This window comes from Pongo pygmaeus, chromosome 19 (genome assembly GCF_028885625.2).
Source record: "Pongo pygmaeus isolate AG05252 chromosome 19, NHGRI_mPonPyg2-v2.0_pri, whole genome shotgun sequence".
NCBI classification, from domain to species: Eukaryota; Metazoa; Chordata; class Mammalia; order Primates; family Hominidae; genus Pongo; species Pongo pygmaeus.
Window position 1 is genome coordinate 70,128,475 of NC_072392.2, and position 20,650 is coordinate 70,149,124.

Consider the following 20,650-nt stretch of genomic DNA (forward strand, 5'->3'; position numbering starts at 1 on the left):
ATCGATCCCTTCGACCCTGGCTTTCCTACCTGGCCCCCAACTCCTGCCCCGCCAGCCCTCCAGATCCAGCCTAGTCCTTACTGTCCCACTCCTAAGCAGCCGCCTGTCCTGCAAGGAACATACATAAGCTCGTGGCGATCACTAAGTCCCAGGAGCTGGGAATGGGGACAGGCTGCTTTCTCCTAGTTCATTGGGAACTGGAGGCCAAGGCGATCGACACCCCTCTGCCTGACCGACACCCCTCTGCCTGGGAGGAAGGGGTAATGTCAACAAGCCAGGTGCCTGGAGGGGCTACAGCTTAGACCCTAGCCTACTTTCCTTCTAGTGGTTTTCCGTGAGGCTCAGGCATGGGAGGCTGATGACCTGCGGAGGGGAGTTTGCCCTAGGCTGAGGCTTAGAGCGAAAGAGGCTGCCAGGGTGGGGGTGGGGATGCGAGGACTGAGGTCTTTGTTCTGCAGTGATCCAGCCTTTTCCATCCCGGTCCAACGTGGAACTTTTCCGTGTCTTCTAACCTTAAAGAGAGTCAGAGATGGCGAAGAAATGATGAAGAAACAAAACAAACCTCTCCTCATTTGTTTCAATAGGGTCGGAATTCCGTAAGAGAAAAAAAATCTAAGCTGACAATAGTCCGACATTCGGCATCCCCTCCATTTTGTCCTCCATCTCCAGGAAAAATTGTCGGGAAAATTCCAATAAGTATAGACGGAGAGACTTTACATTAGTCACGAGCATAACTTTTATTGACAAAACCAAACCGAAACACAATCTTACATTTTAGCAAAATACCGTGAAAACAAATTATGAGAACAACGAAACACAAAATACGATAAAAACAAATAACGAGAACAATGAAAAACAACAGAAAATGGGAAAACATGAACAAAGTTTTCTGGAAAAGAACATACAAATTGCTTGTAATTCTGAAAATATGTTCAACCACTTCAAAATTTTAAAATGCACAAGTCGTTTGAGATCATCCGTTTCTAAGAACATATCATACAGATATACGTGCATATACAAGTATATGTGTATATTGTGTGCACCACCAGAATAGTGTATATTGTGTGCACCACCAGAAAAAAGAAGAAAATAAAATTGGAAACAATCTAAATATTTCTCAATTGTCATCTAATTACATAAATTAAGATATATTCAGAAAACAAAATGGAACCATTACAAAGGAAGAGACAGCAGTAAAGATATAAAATCATCATTAAGATGCACTAAGTTTTTAAAATAAAAGGCAAAATATAAAGCTCGGTATGTGGAATGTTGTCATTTGTGTTAAAAATTTTTATTTATATACATTTCTCTAAGGATACTATGGGAATAGTAGTTGCTTCTTGGAAGGGAAGCTGGGATAAAAGGTGAGAGGAAGACCTATTTTACTTTTTAATATATGTCCCCAATGTAACTTTTGACTGTTTCCTTTAGCATACATTACCTATTTTTTCTTTTTCTTTATTTTATTAAAAAAATAGAAACTGGGGTTCTCACTCTAATGCCCAGGCAGGTCTCTAACTCCTGGGCTCAAGAGATGCTCCCGTCTCAGCCTCCCAAAGTGCTGGGATTACAGGTGTGAGCCACTACACCGGCCCCTATTTTTTAAAGATAGATTAAAATTGGGAAATTATTTTAGTCGTGTTTGTTTTTAAATATGTAGGTAATAAAACTACTATGGATTTTAAATTAATTACATTTCTGCTTATTAAGGTCTGGTCTACATACTCTTTATCACAACTAAAAGGCAGAGTTTTCTCAGATAATTAAAACCAATAAAAATCAGACTGCTGACTTAATAATTCGTTTTTTAAAATAAAAACTTTTTTTCTGAGGCGAGCTTTCAGAGCTTAATTCAACAAGAATGATACCTAAGCAGTTGCTTAAGCTGGTAGCCCGAGTTAAAAAAAAATTATTGGGGGGTGGAATAGATACTAATTTCTTTTTAGCTCGCAGAGCGGCTCTATACAGCTGAGATCGACTGACGAGTGAAGAGGAGAAATTATTTGCACCATTCACACCAAAAACTAAGCCAAACTTTAATGGTTTGTTTCCAAGTTGAAACCTGTTTGTTGTTGCTGGGCTTCCCGAGTTCTCCAGGTCTTTCCGGCAGCGTAGATCTTCGGACCTTTTCGCCCTGGGACCCGGTGGAATCCGCTTTAGGAGATCCTGTTTCCGCGGCGACTTGGCCGGCGGGAGTCAATGCGCGACACTGGGGCTGCTTCTGGGTGGACGCCTTTGGAGGAACCGAGGGGGCCCTGGGAGTGGAGCACGGGCCTAGATGGCATTCACCATACCCCTGATGGGAATAGATACTCCTGGAGGGCAATGCCTCCCTCTGCGCCCCTCTGCGCCCCGCTTCCGCCCGGGTAGGCGATGGCTGACCGAGCAGCCGGAGGAAGGAAATGGGGAGACCCTCTCTCTCCAGACCCACACCCCCGACCGCTGGGCCCCGCTTCGGGCCATCTCGCCGGATTGGACTGCCTCGCGTGCATTACTCAAAACACAGCCAACCCTCTGTGCCTGAGTCTGTTCTTGGGGATTTGGTGAGGAAGCCCGCGGGCCGAGAACTCTCAGCTCTCTCCACGGAGCTGGAGGCCCAGAAGAAACATGGGGCGGGAGCGGGGAGGCGGCTGGAGGCCCCTGTGGGTCCGCTGCTTCCCGCTGGACGGCGGCGCGGGCTCTCGGCGGCGCGGGCTCTTGATGTCCTTGGAGCGACCTGAGACAGACTCCAACCCACGCAGGAGAAACACGGGTTTTGGGTCTGGGCCCCTACCCACAAATTTGCCCGAATTCTCTCCTTTCCTCCCCGGACAATAGCCTCAGCTGTCTTCTGAGTCCTCCGCAGTAAAAATATAGAGAAACTGAGACATGGAAATATAAAGAGATATGCCTGAACCGGGTCAAGAAGGGAATCTTGGGCATGCTTTTGTAGTCAGCAGGAGCCTTGGCGACCCTGGAGGATCAATCGTGATGGGGAACAGGCAGATAAGGATGGCCCAAGGTGGGGCTGCGGGGCATCTATGCCAGGAGAGGAGTCGCAGGATGGACAGAAAGATCCCTCTCCCCCGGAGTCCCCAGAAGGAGCCCCGGGAAGGGGGACTCTGACTTGAGAACCAGTAAGCGAATTTCCCAGGCTTCTGCTGTCTCCTCAAAACGCAGCCTCTCAGAAGCCAAAATGATGCAAACATCGTGGAATTATAAAGCGACTGATTTACTCCCCACAACCAGCAACCCCCCCGCCCCGCCGCGCTTTCCTTCTTTCTCCATTTCACTGATGGCGGCATTCCACCTCCTCCACTCCCTTCCTGGGGATTCTGCTGTCCCTCATCAGTCCCTCCAAAGAAACTACTAAAAGAAGGAAAGACCACTGTCAGCCAAGCACGACCCTTGGAATCTTGTTTCTCAATCCCCCATTCCACTCTCATTCCCCTGGCGGTGGGGGGTGGGGAGGGGGGCGGGGGGCCTCTGACTGATGTGGCTAAATGGAGGGGTGGGGGGGGTTGGGGCGGAGATTAGAATCTGAGTATTTGCCCAAATGCTTCAGCCTTCTTTGTTGTGAATATAGCTGTGGCTCTGTCACATCAAACAAGTAGAGATAACCAAGAATAGGACTAATGATGAAAATGAAAATAAAAATAAAAACTTCCCTATACAGGCTACCAAACACACATGCACACACCACACACACACACACACACACAAACACACAAACGTGTAGGCTTTCTGGGGCTTTAAAAATGTGGGTGTGTCTCTAGTCCTGTTTCTGGGCCTATAACTTGATGAAAGAGATGAGATTAGAGCTGATAAAACTTCTGGATCACTCTAGATTGTTTTGTTTACAAGCAACAAGCCAAAACATTTCCCTCTCAATATTCAATCAGTAGAGGTGAGTAATTGAGAGATTTTCCTGCACTGACAGGTCGATCAGCTCTTGGCCGGGAGAGAAGGGGCTGGGGTCTACGCTTAGCTAAGGGTAAGGGGCCTTGACCAACTCCTCACAGGAGCTAACAACTCAGGGAAAGTGAAAATTCCAGCCAATCAACTATTGTTTGGTCGAAGACAAGCCAAACAATGGCTCTGGCTGATTTCTCCCAGAATTGGCAGGGCTGGCTGGTTATTTTGTCATCCCGGAAAGCCAACCTAGCGGGTGCTGAGCTGAGCCAGGTCTACCTGTGTCAAAACAAGTTCCGGATAATCCCAGCCTCCACTACCCTCCTATCCAGCTCTCTAGGACTTCCCATCAGCTCTGCTCTGCGTGCCCTGAAAGTCCCTGATTTCCTTAACTCCAATTTTCATCCCTTTTCTTTTCCCTATGTGAGCTCCCATCTGTCCCTCTGTCCCTTTGCCTGTCTGTCACAGACTTCTTCCATTTCTCTGGAGTGGGGGTTCTCTGGATTCAATACCTCGGGTCTGGTGAAGGAATTAACCCATCTCTGGTTAACTGGCTCCTTCAAAGGCTGGATCAGCTCATCTGCGTGTAAGGACGCAGCTGCTGTTGCTCCATCACTGTGTCTTTTTGCAGGTGGGTGCTTGTGGGCACTGTTTAGCATGGCACTGTTTCAGATGCCTTGTGGGGCAGATAAACTTGTCTTCATGGGGAAAGTGACCCTCCATGGCCTGCATTTATTAAATTCCCACATACTTTGAAACTACATCACATTTATTTCCTTCCTCCTGGAACTGAAAGTTCAAGTAGGTCAGAGAAAGGAACAAAATTTTATTTTTTTTCAAAAGTTTAGAGTCCCTAGGCCTGCCCATGCATGAAAAAGAAATTCCAGGCTGAGACTCTATCTGAGACACAGACTTTATCCACTGTTTGGAAGGCCCAGAGGAGCTTCAGGGACCAGTGAGGACAGAGTTCTAGGGTCTGCAGGGAGCGGAGGGGGTATTTGGAATCTAGCCTCTCTTTTATCTAGAAAAAAAAAAAAAAAAAAAAAGTCTGGCTTCCAGGTCAAGAAAGGGAATTAAAGGAGGCAAAAGGGAAAAGAAAACCAGGAAGAAAAAAAGCTGGAGGCTTCCTCCGCCCAAAACTGGCTTAGTGCAGGGCCCCTAGCAAAGCCTTCCACTTCCAACTCAGGTGTCAGACAAAAACTGAGAGAAAATAAGCCATCCTGTTCTTCCTTCAGTTTCTCCTTCCTTCCTTCCCCGAAAAAAATCAGATCTTACCCTCTTTTCTGGGGCAGGAACCCAGGTGCAATGCCAGAGTCTCCCTTTCCTTCTCTGGCTGAACTCTGGGCAGGGGGTTCACAGTCTCCCTTGGATCCCTTCCCCTCCCCCACCCAACCCCCTCCTCTGCATTGCCTGGGTCTGGAGAAGGCACCTGGCAAACAGGTGGAGTTACGTAGAGTAGCCAGATGCACTCCCTCACCATTTCCAGATTCTGTTTACATGAGCAGACTCAGCCCCCCAACCCTACCATCCCAAAATGGTTTCAAAAATGTAGACTCCCTGATGCTGTAGACCAAGAGGCTCTGCAGTGTTAACGGCTCTATGGAGGAGACTCACACCCATTCTGAACAGAAGCCTGTTTTGTAGATGTGGGACCTGGAGTTTTTAAAGTTACACAGAAAAGGGTATAAATCCAAGACAAGAGCAATTCCATGCTGTACAGGAGAGACCTTGAGATGTGAGATGAACATGGATCATGGGTGATAAAGACCAAATTTCAGAGATCCTGGCAGTAGGAGGAGCTTCAGCTGCCAGGTTAGCTGTAGAAAAACTCAGCATCAATTTCTATTCTGCAATGAGATGGCTTCACATATCCTTTGCAGATACTGCAAAACAAATGACTAAAACATATAAATGTATATGTGTGTATACACATATACATATATCTTATATGTATACTATACATATAAAGACATCAGATGTTCTAATAAATAGACTTCATCAAATCAACAGTTGAGAAAACAAGCTCCAGTTTCTTAGTACCCCTAGCCAGCCAAGTGAGCTCTCTTTAAACTGAAGTCACCCTTACATTTTGCCCCAAGACCCTCAAAGGATAAATATAAGTTTTGTGTAAGTCTCTGGAGAGGATAGCTCGCAGCCAGTTACTTAGAATGGATTATGTGAGATTCAGTTTACAAGTGCACGTTGCGTTTCACACATGAGTCACCTTGAATAACCCAATAATTAATTAAAACCATGTCCCACAGGGGAGAATTTATTACACTCCCTGGCTTTTTACGAGCTAGGTGTAGTTTGGAAATGAAAAATGTGAGGCCTCTTCAATAATGTCTGCACTGCATTCTGCACGCACGGAGTCACCCTCCCACCAGGCCCCAGAGAACAAAGTTTTGAGCAAGAGAGACTTCAGCTTAGAAGGGTAAAGCAGGTTTATTGCAGCCTGGTTGGGGCCTCTTCAGCTTCTGTAACCAGATTGGTCAGTGTTTCTTGAAATTCCTCTTGGAGGGAAGTTGGGGCTTTGAGTAGTTGGTGCACCAAAGCTAGGAGCCCCAGATTGGCCGAGCGTGGTAGCTCACACCTGTAATCCCAGCACTTTGGGAGGTGGAGGCAGGCAGATCACCTGAGATCAGGAGTTCCAGACCACCCTGGTCAACATGGTGAAACCCTATCTCTACTAAAAATACAAAAATTAACCAGGCATGGTAGCACACGCCTGTAATCCCAGCTACTCGGGAGGCTGAGGCAGGAAAATTGCTTGAACCTGGGAGGCGGAGGTTATAGTGAGCTGCCATTGCACTCCAGCCTGGGCGACAGAGCAAGATTCTATCTAAAAAAAAAAAAAGTTAGGGGTGTGCACACTGGGAGAGGGGGACTCAGGGCTGAGATAAAGCCAGGCTCCAGGCTCCTTGGTGGTTCCTGGGGAAGAGGAGTGGGCATCCTGGTACTCTTCCCCATCTAGGATGTCACAGCTTCTCCAGTGGGTCACCATCCAGCCCAGGTTTCTTCCTAGCTTGAGGGATGTGGGGCGTGTTATGGCTTCTTTTTATACACAAGAGAACAAGTTTGTCTGCTGGTCCCTCTTCCAACCAAAATCTTCACCTTCTCCTCAAATACCACCAACTATGAGAAAAACAGTACTTTGTTATATAGGCATCACACTCTTTGTAGAATCTCAATTTCCCTCATCTTGATTGATTGTCTCCAAGCAGCCCTGTAAGGAAGGATGGACAGAGAGGATCACTTCCATTTTACAAATGAGAAGACAGAGGGCTGCAGAGAGGAGATGGCCAGTCCAAGGACACACAGCTTGAGCACAAGCCAGAGCAGAGACAGCAGTTCAGGCTTTCCACCTCAGTGGTACCCTGAAGGCAGGAAGGAGTGAGAGATGGCAGAACTAGACTGGCCACTCCATCTCTGAAACAGACCATGTTCTTTCTTTGGTTTCCTTGGGAAGCATTCAGGCCTCTGGGCCTGAATCCCCAAGGCAGGAAATGAACAGTCCTGCCTCTACAGCAGCAATCTTGCCTTTAGATCTGGAGCTGTGTATCCAGGGTTTGAAACTTACATAATCCAAAGACCCACCAGAGGATCCCATTCTTGGCTACCTCCAGTGAGAGAAGGAATGAGGTCTCTCACTCCAAGAGCAATGAGGGGACCAAAGGGAGTCAGAAAGTGACATAGTGGGTGGGCAGGGGAGGGCACTGCCTATCCCAGCTCTCCTTTCTTTGGCAGGGAGTGGAGGAAAGGATGCAGCTCTCCTGTCCATACCTGGCTGCCACAGCCAGAGGACAAATGAGGAAGAAACCTGTAAGAACCAGTTGTTTGGTTCAACGTAGAGCAGTCATCTTTTTTGAGGATGTCCAATACCTTTTGAGAATTGGGTTGGCCCAGGTTTTTAAATAAAGTAATGGCATGAAAAACAGGGATTGGGAGCAATTGTTATAGGTTATAAGACAGTTAAGAGACATCAAGCAAATGTAATGTATGAACTTTGTTTAGATCCTGACTTAAACTAACTGTAAAAAGACATTTTTGAAACAACTGAGGAAATTCAAACATGGATAGTATTAAGGAATTATTCTTAATTTTGTCCTGTGTGATAATCACATAAGAGTTATATATAAAAAAAGCAAAAGAACAGTGGCTTATGCCCATAATCCCAACACTTCAAGAGGCCAAGGTCGGAGGATCCCTTGAGGTCAGGAGTTTAGAGACCAGCCTGGGCAACAAGCGAGACCTTGTCTCCACAAAAAATAAAATAAAAATAGTCTGGGCACAGTGGCTCATGCCTATAATCCCACCACTTTGGGAAGCCAAAGAGGCAGGTAGCTTGAACAAAGGAGTTTGAGACCAACCTGGGAACCCCCGTCTCTACCAAACAACAACAACAACAACAACAACAAAACAAACAAAAAAAACGTACCCAGGCGTGGTAGCACATGCCTGTAGTCCTGTAGTCCTAGGCATGGGATCCCTTGAGCCCAGGAGTTCAAGGCTTCAGTGACACTGCACTCCCGCCTGGGTGACAGAGCAAGATCCATCTCTAAAAACAAAAAAAAAAATTTTTTTAATCTGTTAAAGATTCAAACTGAAGTATTTTGGAGCAAAAACAAAACAAAACAAAACAAAAAAAGTCTGGGATTTGCTTTAAAATACTCCAGAAAGAAGGCTGAGCCAGGTGCTCATAACTTTGGGAGGCCGAGGTGGGCGGATCACAAGGTCAGGAGATGGAGACCATCCTGGCTAACACGGTGAAACCCCATCTCTACTAAAAATACAAAAAATTAGCCAGGCGTGGTGGTGGGCGCCTGTAGTCCCAGCTACTTGGGAGGCAAAGTGAGACTCTGTCTCAAAAAAAAAACAACAACAACAAAACAAAATAAAACAAAACAAAAAAATCTCCAGAAAGAAATGCAATAAGATGGGCTGTGAGTTGATTATTGTTGAAGCTGAGTGATAGGTATGAGGGGTTGAATTACACTTTTTTGTTTACTTTTCTGTATCTGTAAAATTCACCATTAGAAAACAAATCAATAGGCTGGGTGCGGTGGCTCACACCTGTAATCCCAGCACTTTGGGAGGCTGTGGCGGGTGGATCAAGAGGTCAGGGGTTCGAGACCAGCCTGACCAACATGGTGAAACCCCGTCTCTACTGAAAATACAAAAATTAGTAAGGCATGGTGACGTGTGCCTATGAGCGAGACTCCGTCTCAAGAAAAAGAAAAGAAAAGAAAAGAAAACAATAAAGCAGTGGGCTCATGTCCTAAAAAACCACACATGTACACCTATGTTCACCCTCAATTTTAAAGGATGAGACTTTGAGAGCCACCCATAAAATCAAATTCAGAATCCTCAGTGCCCACCAAATACCCATTTTTTTCCCCATGGAAGGGACAGGCTTGGAAGGTGTTTTGGCACCAGGTTGACCCAACCATGCTTGTTGACCCAAACATGACAGTTTTCTGCTGTCAATGTGGGTAACAGAGCCATTAGAGGAGTTTGAGCCTCCCGCAATTCAACTCTAGGTGAACATTTGCCAGGTATAGCTCCTTTGTTACTCATGTGGACTCAGCCTCCAAAGTAAAACAGGGTGGCAGGAATGGGGTGGGAGGAAGAGGACAGAAATTGGTTCCCATTTTTGTAGTTTTAGAAGTCATGGTGGGCACTGATAAAAAAGATGACAGTGTATTAAAGGGTTTTCTTCATTTTATTTTATTTTTTGAGACGGAATCTCACTCTGTCACCCAAGCTGGAGTGCAGTGGCACGATCTTGGCTCACTGCAACCTCTGCCACCCGAGTTCAAACAATTCTCCTGCCTTAGCCTCCCGAGTGGCTGGGACTACAGGCATATGCCACCACGCCCGGCTAATTTTTGGTTTTTTGTTTGTTTGTTTGTTTGTTTGTTTTAGTAGAGATGGGGTTTCACCATGTTGGCCAGGCTGGACTTGAACTCCTGACCTCAAGTGATCCACCCGCCTTGGCCTCCCAAAATGCTGAGATTATAGGCTTGAGCTACCACTCCCGGCTGGGTTTCTTTATTTTAGAGTTCATGTTTTGATTTTTCCAAATCCCTTAATTTTTCCCTTTTCCCTTTAATAATTTCCCAAATAACATAAGTTTATTTTTAGCATTAGTTTGAGATATTAATGAGATATAATGAAATTTATTTCCATTTTAAAATTTGTCATGGCCGGGTGCAGTGGCTCATGCCTGTCATCCCAGCACTTCGGGAGGCTGAGGTGGAAGGGTCGCTTGAGCTCAGCAGTTTGAGACCAGCCTGGGCAACATGACGAGACCTCTTCTCTATAAAAAATTTTAAAATTAGCTGGGCGTGGTGGTAAGTGCCTGTGGTCCCAGCTACTCAGGGGACTGAAGTGGGAGGTCGAGGCTGCAGTGAGTCGTGATCGCGCCAATGCACTCCAGGCTAGGTGAGGGAATGAGACCCTGTGTCAAAATAAAATAAAATAAAATAAAATAAAGTAAAATAACGTAAAATAAAATGTGTTTGGAGAGGGAAGAGAAGTGAAAATATCAGAATTAGGATTTGATGCCATAAAGCCTCGATTTGCCTCTAGAAGTTGGACAAATTAATCTCCTAAACCTCAGCTTTCTTGTTTTCTTTTTCTTTTTTGAGACTGGTTCTCCCTCTGTCTCCCTGGCTGGAGTGCAGCAGCGCAATCACGGCTCACTGCACCCTCCAACTTCGGATTCAAGCCAGAACTTCAGGGTTCAAGCCAGGCTGATCTGGAACTCCTGGGCTCAAGCGATCCGCCAGCCTTGGCCTCCCAAAGTGCTGGGACTGCAGGCGTGAGCCACCGCGCCCGGCTCAGTTCTCTTATCTACAAAACGGAAGTAACAATTTTCCCCCACTCCTGCCCCGCTATTTTGTTGTGCGGATTAAATAAAAGGCATCTACAGGGTACTTAAAGTACCCGGCACTTCGAAGACTTTCCAAAGGGACTGCCCCAAGGAGCCCTAGAGGGCTATGGGATTAGAGATGCAGGGGTCTGCGCGGCCCGAGGTGCTGGCCACAGTGGCGTCAGGGAGTGCAGCTTCTCAGTCCCGGATCAAGAAGGCGGCAGCTCTCCACCCGCCTACGCACTAAGCGGGTTTTCGCCTTGAGGTACGACCTGCGCGCAGGGTGAGGATCAGTGGAGGGCAGGTGCACCTACCAGCATAGAGGAGATCTTTGCGTGAGTAGGAGGAAGGGACTGCAAGAAGACTCCCCAGCTCTCTGGCTGCGCTGGCTGGACGGTTAAAGACCTCACTCGCGGGCCGCAGGGCGCTTTACCATCCAGGAGCTGGGGAGTAAACCCTGGCCGGTGAGGTGACTCAGTCCCATTACTGAAAAATCTGCCTGACCAGGTGTGTTTACACACGCAGAAGGAAGGAAAGAATGTCTCTGGGACAAGAAGGGGAAAAATTCTTTAGGCTGGCCCCTAGTCTTGATGAAGAGTTGGCGGGTTCCCCTTAATTCCTATGAACTCTCCCACCTGAGAGCGATCCACCTTGCCCGCTTGACCTGCACGGATCTCGGGCCATGCAAGGCCGGGGAGGATGGGCTGGTCGGCCTCAGTCTGTGCTTTCCCTCGTCCAAAGCTTGGCCTGCACTCCCAGGGCAGGTGATTCCCGAGGCTAGAAAAACCACGCAGATGGGGGTGGAAGATAAAGGGGCAAAGGAAGCAGAATCTAACGGTAGACTGGTGTGGGGGATTCCAATTCAAGGGCAGAGAGCACCCCTGCCCCCACAATCCCTATCTGCATCCCCCACCCAAGGCAGCTGGAGATCTGGGCTGGGTCTGGGCCAGACAGGTTATTGAGAGGGTGGAGGGGATGGAGAGACCAGGGTTTGCTTCCCATGGTTCTTCCCCAGCTCCCCCACCTGTCTCTAGGGATGAGCACCATTTCTAGGGAAAGTTTCCAGGTTCATCTCGAAATTAAGAAACTGGAAGCCCTGGCCTTGCCTCATAGAGCTAGACGAGCAGTTTTTCAACCTGGGAGGGGCTACCCTTGTGACCAAGCTTTGAGTCCTTAGGACTTGGTGGACATTGAGCTGGAACCAGAACATCATCCTGAATGTGTGAGCTTCCACATACACAAGTCCCAGCCTGCCTGACTTTTTGGACTCCCCTGGGGCAGGCATGGAGAACAGTCAGGGCATCACCAGAAATTCTAAAACTGCATCCAGCTGCCATAGCTGTCTGCCTTTCGTATTCTTTATTTCTTCTCCTGCTCCCACTTCAGTAGCTCAGAGCTGCCTGGTACCACAGAACTGGCCATGGGTTGCCTGAGGTCAGTTCTCTCTGAATTGGGCAAGACAGCAACCTTGCCAAGACATCTGCCACCCAGCTACCCAAGCACAAAGCTTGCTAGCACTGCATGATCTCCAAGGATTCTCCTAACCCCAAACACCAACTGACTAGTTTGGGGAGCCAGGGAATTTGGAGCTCTCTGCTCTTTAAGAGAAGGGAAAGGTGGGGAGCTCTACATATCCCCTAAGCAGAGAGCCCTAATTAAGGATTTCATAGGAGGAAGCTCCTTCCTTCCTTCCTTTCTTTCTCTTTGTCTTTCTTTTGTTTTCTTTTCTTTCTTTTTCTTTCTTTCTTTCTTTCTTTCTCTTTCCTTCTTTTTCTTTCTTTCTCTCTTTCTCTCTCTCTTTCTCTCTTTCTCTCTCTCTTTCTTTCCCTTTCTTTCTTCTTTCCTTTCTCTCTTTCTTTCGTTCTTCTTTCTTTCTTTCTTTCTCTCTTTCTCTCTTTCAAAGGAGTCCCTCTCAGTTGCTCAGGCTGGAGTGTAGTGGCAACACCTCGGACGACTGCAACCTCCACCTCCTGGGTTCAAGCGATTCTTGTGCCTCAGCCTCCCAAGTTGCTGAGATTACAGGCACCCACCACCACGCCCAGCTAATTCTTTGTATTTTTTAGTAGAGATGGAGTTTCACCAAGTTGGCCAGGCTGGTCTTGAACTCCTCACCTCAGGTGATCCACCCGCCTCGGCCTCCCAAAGTGCTGGGATTACACGCTTGAGCCACTGCGCCTGGCCAGGAGGAAGCTTTTCTAATCTCCTAAGCTTCCCCTGGTGTCAGTTTCAACACAGTAGCCTCCAAAATTGGAATCTCCTCTCAAATCCAAGCCCTACCTATGAGCAACATGAGGGGAGAGCAAAGATCTTCATTGTCTCTTCAGCGGTGGCTAGAGTCCCTTCCAATTATGAACAAAACTATAGATGTTACAGAGACCAAATAGAAAAAAAAAACCTGCGAGTAATTTTCCTTTCTCTTTTTTGTTCTTTTTCTTTTTCTTTTTTCTTTTTCTTTTTTTTTTTTTTCAGACAGTGTCTCACTCTGTCACCAAGGCTGGAGAGCAGTGGCACAGTCTCAGCTCACTGTAGCTTCAACCTCCCAGGTTCAAGTGATCCTCTCACCTCAGCCTCCCAAGTAGCTGGGACTATAGGCGTGTACCACCACACTGGGCTGTTTTTTGTAGACATGGGGTTTCGCCACGTTGCCCAGGCTGGTCTCGAAATCCTGAGTTCAAGTGATCCTCCCACCTCGGCCTTCCTAAGTGCATGATTTTACAATTTAAAGTGAAGAGCATTTTACTTTCCCTCTCAGAACTCTTAGAAAACCTCTGAAGGAGTAGACGGGAAGAATGATCAGTTTAAGCTCAAGTGATTCAGAGCCAAGGCGATTAAAAGCCCAGAGCTCTGTTCCAATCCCAAATCCCACTTTGATGAGGAGTCCTATGTGTATGGCCCGATATCACCTCTGGACTAGTAGGGTCAATGCAGACAGGCTGCAGACAATCAGCCAGACTTCTCCAGTCTCAGAAGGTGTCAGGATTTGGGGTAAATGGCTGGCCCAGAACCTTGAGGGCCTGGCTAACATAGACTGGACTTTCCCCAAGTTAGAGTCCTCAGGGAAGTAACTAGGAACTGCCCAATGCTCATCTCAAGCTGGGGCTGAGATTCAGAAAGGCAGATACTCTTGGAGCAGTGTTATTTTCAAGCCTTCATTGAGTCCCAAGGGGTAGTCTTTTGTGGCACTCAAGAGCAGGAACCCATGAACACCATGAATTGGATAGGACTTGGTAGGGATGAATTACGGACCATTTTTTTCCTCCACCTTGTGTGTCTGTGTGTGTGCGAAATGCCTGCCTTCTTCCTCTCTCAGCTGTGTCTCTTGGAACGGAGATCTTAGTGGGAAGAGAGGTGAAAGGCTTTTGCTGCAGGGATTGGAGTTGGGGGGACAGTAAGGAGGGAGGTAGGCCACAAGATGGTCACGTTCTTGGTTTTTGGAAGGATCCCAGGACTTTCATTAAGGTAAATGGGGGAATCAAAGTAAGAAATCAAATCTTGCAAACTGTACTTTCCCCTAGGCATTAACTCTACAGCTCCACTTCAGGCCAAATAGGTGGGTTTAGGACTTGAGGGGCCAGGGCCCTGGTGCTGACATTCCTCTTGATTTAAGAAATGAAGACTCAATCTTTATCTGTGGCAGGGTCTACACTAGCAGTCCTGAGAGTAGACAGCATTTTCCTAATAGTTATATCATCAACACCCACATTCCCTGAAAGGAAAAACAAAGTGGAGATGGTGGGAGAGCTTGAAGTGACTCAAATTGCTTTCTTCAATTTGCAGATAGGTTTTTTGATACATTCCTAATTCCTGAGTCCTATCCAGTATCCCAGGGGTTGGAACAAAGAAAGCCCAGTCTCCCATGACCCTGGAAGTCGCTGAAACCCCTAAAGACACTAATTGTGGGTCCCCATTTGAGGATCCCAATCCTATTCCTTTACTTCCAAATGTCTCTGTGCTGGGTGGCTGGAGGGATTTATAGGGAAAGTAGGGAGGAGGTGATCTCCCATGCAATTTGGTCCCCTTTAATGAGCCACTGCAGAATTTACACTGTGGGGCTGGCGGCCCCAACCGAGTCAGAATGTGACAGTTGCCTCCACAGAGGCTGGGCTCCCTCAAAGCACTAATAACTGTGCCTGCACTAGACACGCATGAAAAATCCGTGGCAGCTTCCTGGACTCTTTCTTGTTCCTACAGTTTTCTTCCCTCTCCTTCCGGTAAAGCTCCCTTCCCTCCTGCTGCCCGTCGTCACTCTTCTGTGCAAGGTGAACCCTGGCAGGGATTCAAAGGTCCGCTGGTCCAGTCCTTCCCTCCTTACACAGTGCAGATAGGAAAACTGAGGCACAGAGAGGGCGACTGACTTGGTCCAGCACACTGAGCTAGAACAGAACCTTATATGAGACTCTGCATTGCTCTGCAGTGCGGCCACCTATGACCAGACTTCCTAATGGTTGGGGTCTGATCTGGGCTGTTTCTCCGAATTGGGTAACTCTCCATTAAAGCCCAGGTTTGGAGAAGGGGGCTGGGGACTCTGGGGCCAGCCAGTCTCCCTACTCAGCACGTGTGACGCGTGATAGGCAACAACAGCTGGCTTGTTCCCCTAGAGCTGCCAGACCAGAGGAAGGGAGACTCTTGGTCTCTGTTCAGTGACCCTCATATTTGACCCCCTTCCTCCCTCTCTCCTCCCTCCCTCCTCTTTGGACCCCACTCACAGTTCTCTGGGCTTGGCTAGGCCCTCCTCCGGTTTCTAGGCGGCGTCAGGGCGCGCAGCAGCTGCCGTGGCCGCCCTGCGGTTGGAGCAACCCTCTCCCTTCAGCTGTCCATCCTTTGATTCCTCCTCAGATCCATTTGTCCCATGATTTTGATAGCTGGCTCCCTCAGCCCTGGCCTCAGAGGCACTTAGGCTTGTCCTGAGAGGGTTCTAATTCCTGAGGATGTCGCAGGGCTGACTGGGTTGGGGAAGGAAGGAGGTGACAGGGGCCTTATCCTGACCAGCCATGCCTCCATCCTCTGAGCTCTTAGCTCTGGGATCCCGCTGTCAAGTTGTCCAAAAGATTTTCCTGTAAGGCCAGGAGAGGCCCCGCTTGACTTCATTTCAGGGAGAAAGGCCCGAGTCACCCTTCATCTCCAACCGGTGCTGTTCTAGCCTCAGGCAGAGCTCCAGGGCAGGGCTCCGCGAACCCACCGGCCACACTAGGCCGTCCTCCAGGCCGTCCCCTGCCAAGCGCAGGCTCTGGCCGCTGAGGGCTATAGCCCTGTAGGCCCTTTCCAGACTTCAGAGAAGAACAATGGAAAAACTGGGCGAGAGCGCTGCAAAGGAAAAATGTGTGTGGCGGGGAGAGGAAGTGAAGTAAAACGGAGATGAGAGAAAGAAAAAAGAAATAGAGAGGAGAGAGAAAAACAAGGAAGGAGGAAGGAAAAATGAGAAAAGAGAAGAAGGAAACATGAGGAAGAAAAAGCAAACAAAGAGAAAAATAGTGTAAGTGAGATGAAAGATAGGGAGAAAAGTACTAAAGGGAAAATGAAGACAGAGCAACGGGTGGGTGGCGGAAACAGAGAGTGAGCAATAACGAGAAGAGGAAAGAAAGAAATCAAGAAAGAGCACACAAAAAGCAAGATAACTGAAATGGAAGGAAGCAAAGGCGGTGAGAAAAACACAAATATAAAAAGAAAAGAAGATATCAAGCCTAAGACAGAGGAGAGAAAATGCAGACGGAAGGAAAAGATGAAAAGAGGAAAGAAAGAAAAGAGCACACCTCAATTAGGCCATTTTCATAAAATCGAGAGGAGCCGGGCGACGCCACGCAGTTCAGCCAGACCTGCGCGGCCGGCGGGACCGTGGAGCCAACCTTTCGGGAGAGGGGAGCTTCGCGCTGCAGAGAAATCCTCTCTATTCATCACCACCGGCCTGACGGCCGCCATCGTCGCCGCCACAGAGGTTGCTCCAGTTGGGAGAACGAAGGCAGCGGGCGCTTACTTTACAAAAAAATAAAACGTAGTTTAGCAAATGCTCACTGGTGCGGCGGGTGGGGGCCTCCCGCCCCCACTCCTCGTTGGCGGGTCCCTAGCCTGGGCGGGGGCGGGAGCTGACACCGAGGTGCCAAGTCCCGGTTGCCGGAACCCCCGGGGGCGCGGCGGCCGCGCTCAAAGGCCGGGCTGTAAAGGTCACAGGCTGTCTGTGGGGCCGAGCTGAATGGGCTCCTGGAGGTAAACAGACTCTTAACTTTCAACTTGGCCTTTACCTTCCTGGAGGTGTCTGGCGGGTATGTAAAGGAGCACGCTGAGGCTTTCAGCGCTTTTGGCTGGGTCAGTAAAGAAAGCTGGGGGAGGTTCCGGGCTCCCGGAGGGTCTGCCAGGAGACTCCCAGCAGGACACAAAGGCATCTGTGGGGTTTGGGGAAGGGCAGGCTCAGCCCAGTCAGTCTGGAAGATCAGGACGCCTGGTTGTGCAGGGACTTCCCTGCTGAACCCATGTAGAGCCCCAGGGAGGACTTGGAGGCTCTGAGCCTCAGTTTCCCGATGCGAGAACTATGTAGCTTACGCAGGGCTGAGGGGGCAAGTGAGAAGTGACTGGCACTCTTTAGGGCAACTGTCCTTTTCAAGTAAAAGCAGGTTGCTTGTAATTCATTAGAAACGGAAACACATGGAGGAATACAAATAGAGATCATATTTGTTCAGATTGTGAAATGCTTTTATGTGCAAAATCTCATTATATCATCACAGTATGTGAGGAAAGAATTATTATCCAAATTTTAAAGATAAGGAGACTTAATCTTACTTTACCTAATGCCAGTTGAGGTCTATGATAGGTCATGGGCAGACGCACACACATACCTATGTACAGGAAATAGGGGCACATACCCAAGTGTTAATAAATATGAGATCCAAGGCTGAGTGTGGTGGCTCATGCCTGTAATCCCAGCGCATTGGGAGGCCAAGGCAGGGGGATCACTTGAGGCCAGGAGTTCGAAACCAGTCTGACCAACACAGCAAAACCCCGTCTGTACTAAAAATATAGAAAATTAGCTGGGCCATAGTGGCACACACCTGTAATCCCAGCTACTCAGGAGGCTGAGGCATGAGAATCACTTGAACCTGGGAGGTGGAGGTTGCAGTGAGCTGAGATTGTGCAATTGCACTCCAGCCTGGGTGACAGAGTGAGACTCTGTCTCAAAATAAATGAAATGAAATGTAATGAAAGAAAAATGAGATCCAGAATTGTTCCCTGGGATCTAGCAGATGCTAAATAAATTGTAAAGCAAATAAAACAAGCACTATAGAATTTATTTGTATTGAAATGTATCCGTTTACAGGAGGGTCTCCAGCACAGCTGGTGACCTTCTCTCCACTCCCCCCAAGTTTAAGTTAACCATCTCTGCATTCCACAACACTGCAGTTACATGCACTTAGCTACTTATTTCAATGAACATGGATAAGAATGCTATATATCCAAAAGCACAGTTTCAGGAAGTGTTGCAATGAATTAAAAAATTTTTGTTTTCAATTATTTTCCTTAACACTTGAGATATAGCTGATATGCAGTAAAGTGCAGAAATCCCAAGTGTATAGCTTGATGAATTTTCATAGTGAACAAAGTCTTGTAACTAGCATACAGATTGAGATAGAGAGTATTTCCAGCACCCCAGAAGGCTTCTTTATGTCCTTTTCCAGTCAGGAGACCTCTCCCCATGGCAATCTCTATTCTGACCTCTATCACTATACCACAATTTTGCTTGTCATTGAACTGCATAGAAATGTAGAAACTGAATCATACAAAAGCTACTCTTTTGTGTCTGGCTTCTTTCATCCGCATATCTGTGATTCATCAATGTCGTGTGTAGTAGTGGTTTATTCTTTTTCAAATGGCTGTGTAGTACTTCATTGTATAATTATACTGTGCTTTCTTTACTCATGCTACTGCTGATAGACATTTGGGTTGTTTCTAGTTTTGAGCTACTATATTTTGGTTTCATTTTGAGATGGGGTATCCCTATTATCCCTATTACCCCTGTTGGCCAGGCTGTTTTTTTTTTTTTTTTTTTTTTTTGAGATGGAGTCTTGCTCTGTCACCCAGGCTGGAGTGCAGTGGCACGATCTTGGCTCACTGCAAACTCTGCCTTCCAAATTCAAGCAATTCTCCTGCCTCAGCCTCCTAAGTAGCTGGGATTATAGGTGCCCACCACCACACTTGGCTTTTTTTTTTTTTTTTTTTTTTTTGTAGTTTTAGTAGAGACAGAGTTTCACCATGTTAGCCAGGCTGGTCTCGAACTCCTGACCTCAAGTGATCCACCTGCCTTGGCCTCCCAAAGTGCTGGGATTACAGACCTGAGCCACCGTGCCTGGCCCGAGGCTAGTCTTGAACACCGGGGCTCAAGCGATCTTCCCACCTCCGCTAGGATTAGTAGCTAGGATTACAGGCGTTCGCTGCCGTGGGTGGCTTTGAGCAACTACAGATAAAGCTGCTGTGGACCTACTAGTACATGCCTTTTGATGGATATAAAGGTTCATTTCTGTTGGGTTTATGCCCAGGAATGGAATTGCTGGGTCATAGGGCATGACTATGACTCTTATTATTTTTTAAATTTAGGGATCTATTAATGCCTCTACTGTACAAGGATGAATAAATGTGCATGTGTGGGTGTTTGCCTAGTGGAAGCTAAAACTGTGGACATGCCCTACGTATCTATCATCTACCAAGTAAAAATTGGTGAAAAATTCTTAGTCTTTAGGTAAACATCTGGATATTTCTGCAGTTCATAATTAGACAAGCAAGAAACTCTGGTGAGAAACTGGAAAGCATTGAAGAGACATCTCCTCCCTTTTCTTCCATATTGTTTTCAAATGCGATCTAGTGAAGATTTCGTGCTTGGTGTCTTCAATTATAGCAATGCTCACTAGGAGTGATGTACACTACAGCCTGGGGGCCCTTTCCCACAAAGTGGCTGAAGTTCAGGGTCAGGTTGGTGAGAGGCTATGATTGAGTCTGCCCAGAGTTTAGGGTAAGCCATTCCATATAATTGTCAAGACCCTCGTGTAGAATGGAAACATTCCTGTCTTCTCCAGAAAAACTGGGAGTTCTAGAAAAAGCAGACAGAAGGATTTGATTTGGGAGGGGTAGTAAAGGAAGCGGAAAACCTCTAAAGACAGATTTGTGAAACAAACCGTTTGATTCTTCTGAATTGCACTGCACATTAGGCCCCAACAGACGGGCCTCAAGCAATTCTGCCGGTGGTTGGGGTTTCTCCTTCCATTCCCTTTTCCTTGTAAGGAAGTTTAAAGCTTGGAGGAGGCAGATAGGGGTCTTGGGCTTTCTGGGCACTCAGCTTGGGTGGGAGTGTGCCAGTATCAGGGACAGTTTCCTGGGCCCCTTGCAGACCATAGGGAGAGGACTGCAGGGCAGGGAGACTGGCATCTCCACACAGGCGTCTGTATTCTTGGGGTCCAGAACTCCCACAGCTGGTTTCTGGCAGTCAGCCAGGCTTGGCTTCCTCGGACTTCCTTAGATCCCCAAAAAGGGGTAAAGTGACTCTCTTCTTTCTCTTTTCTGACTGACACTTCAGGATTTTACAAGATTTTGTCCCATCCGCTCTGTCAACTTCTCTCTTTCCCTCTTTGTGTTGCTGTCCCTAGGTCTCATCTCTCCCTCTCCCAGCCCCTCCCTCAAGTCCTGTGGGTCTCCGTCCCTCCGTAAGTCTTTACTTAAAGGGAAATCCAGACCCTTCCACAGGCCACTCTAGAGGCTCCATTTCCCCTTCAGGTCCGGACGTGGAGTGTCCTGGATTCCATCCAGATAGCATGTCTTCTATGTCTACATTCGTGTCTCCCGCCTCTTCCCTCAGCCTCACCCGAATCAGGGCCTCCAGAGCATTCTGGGCAGTAGCGAGTCCCT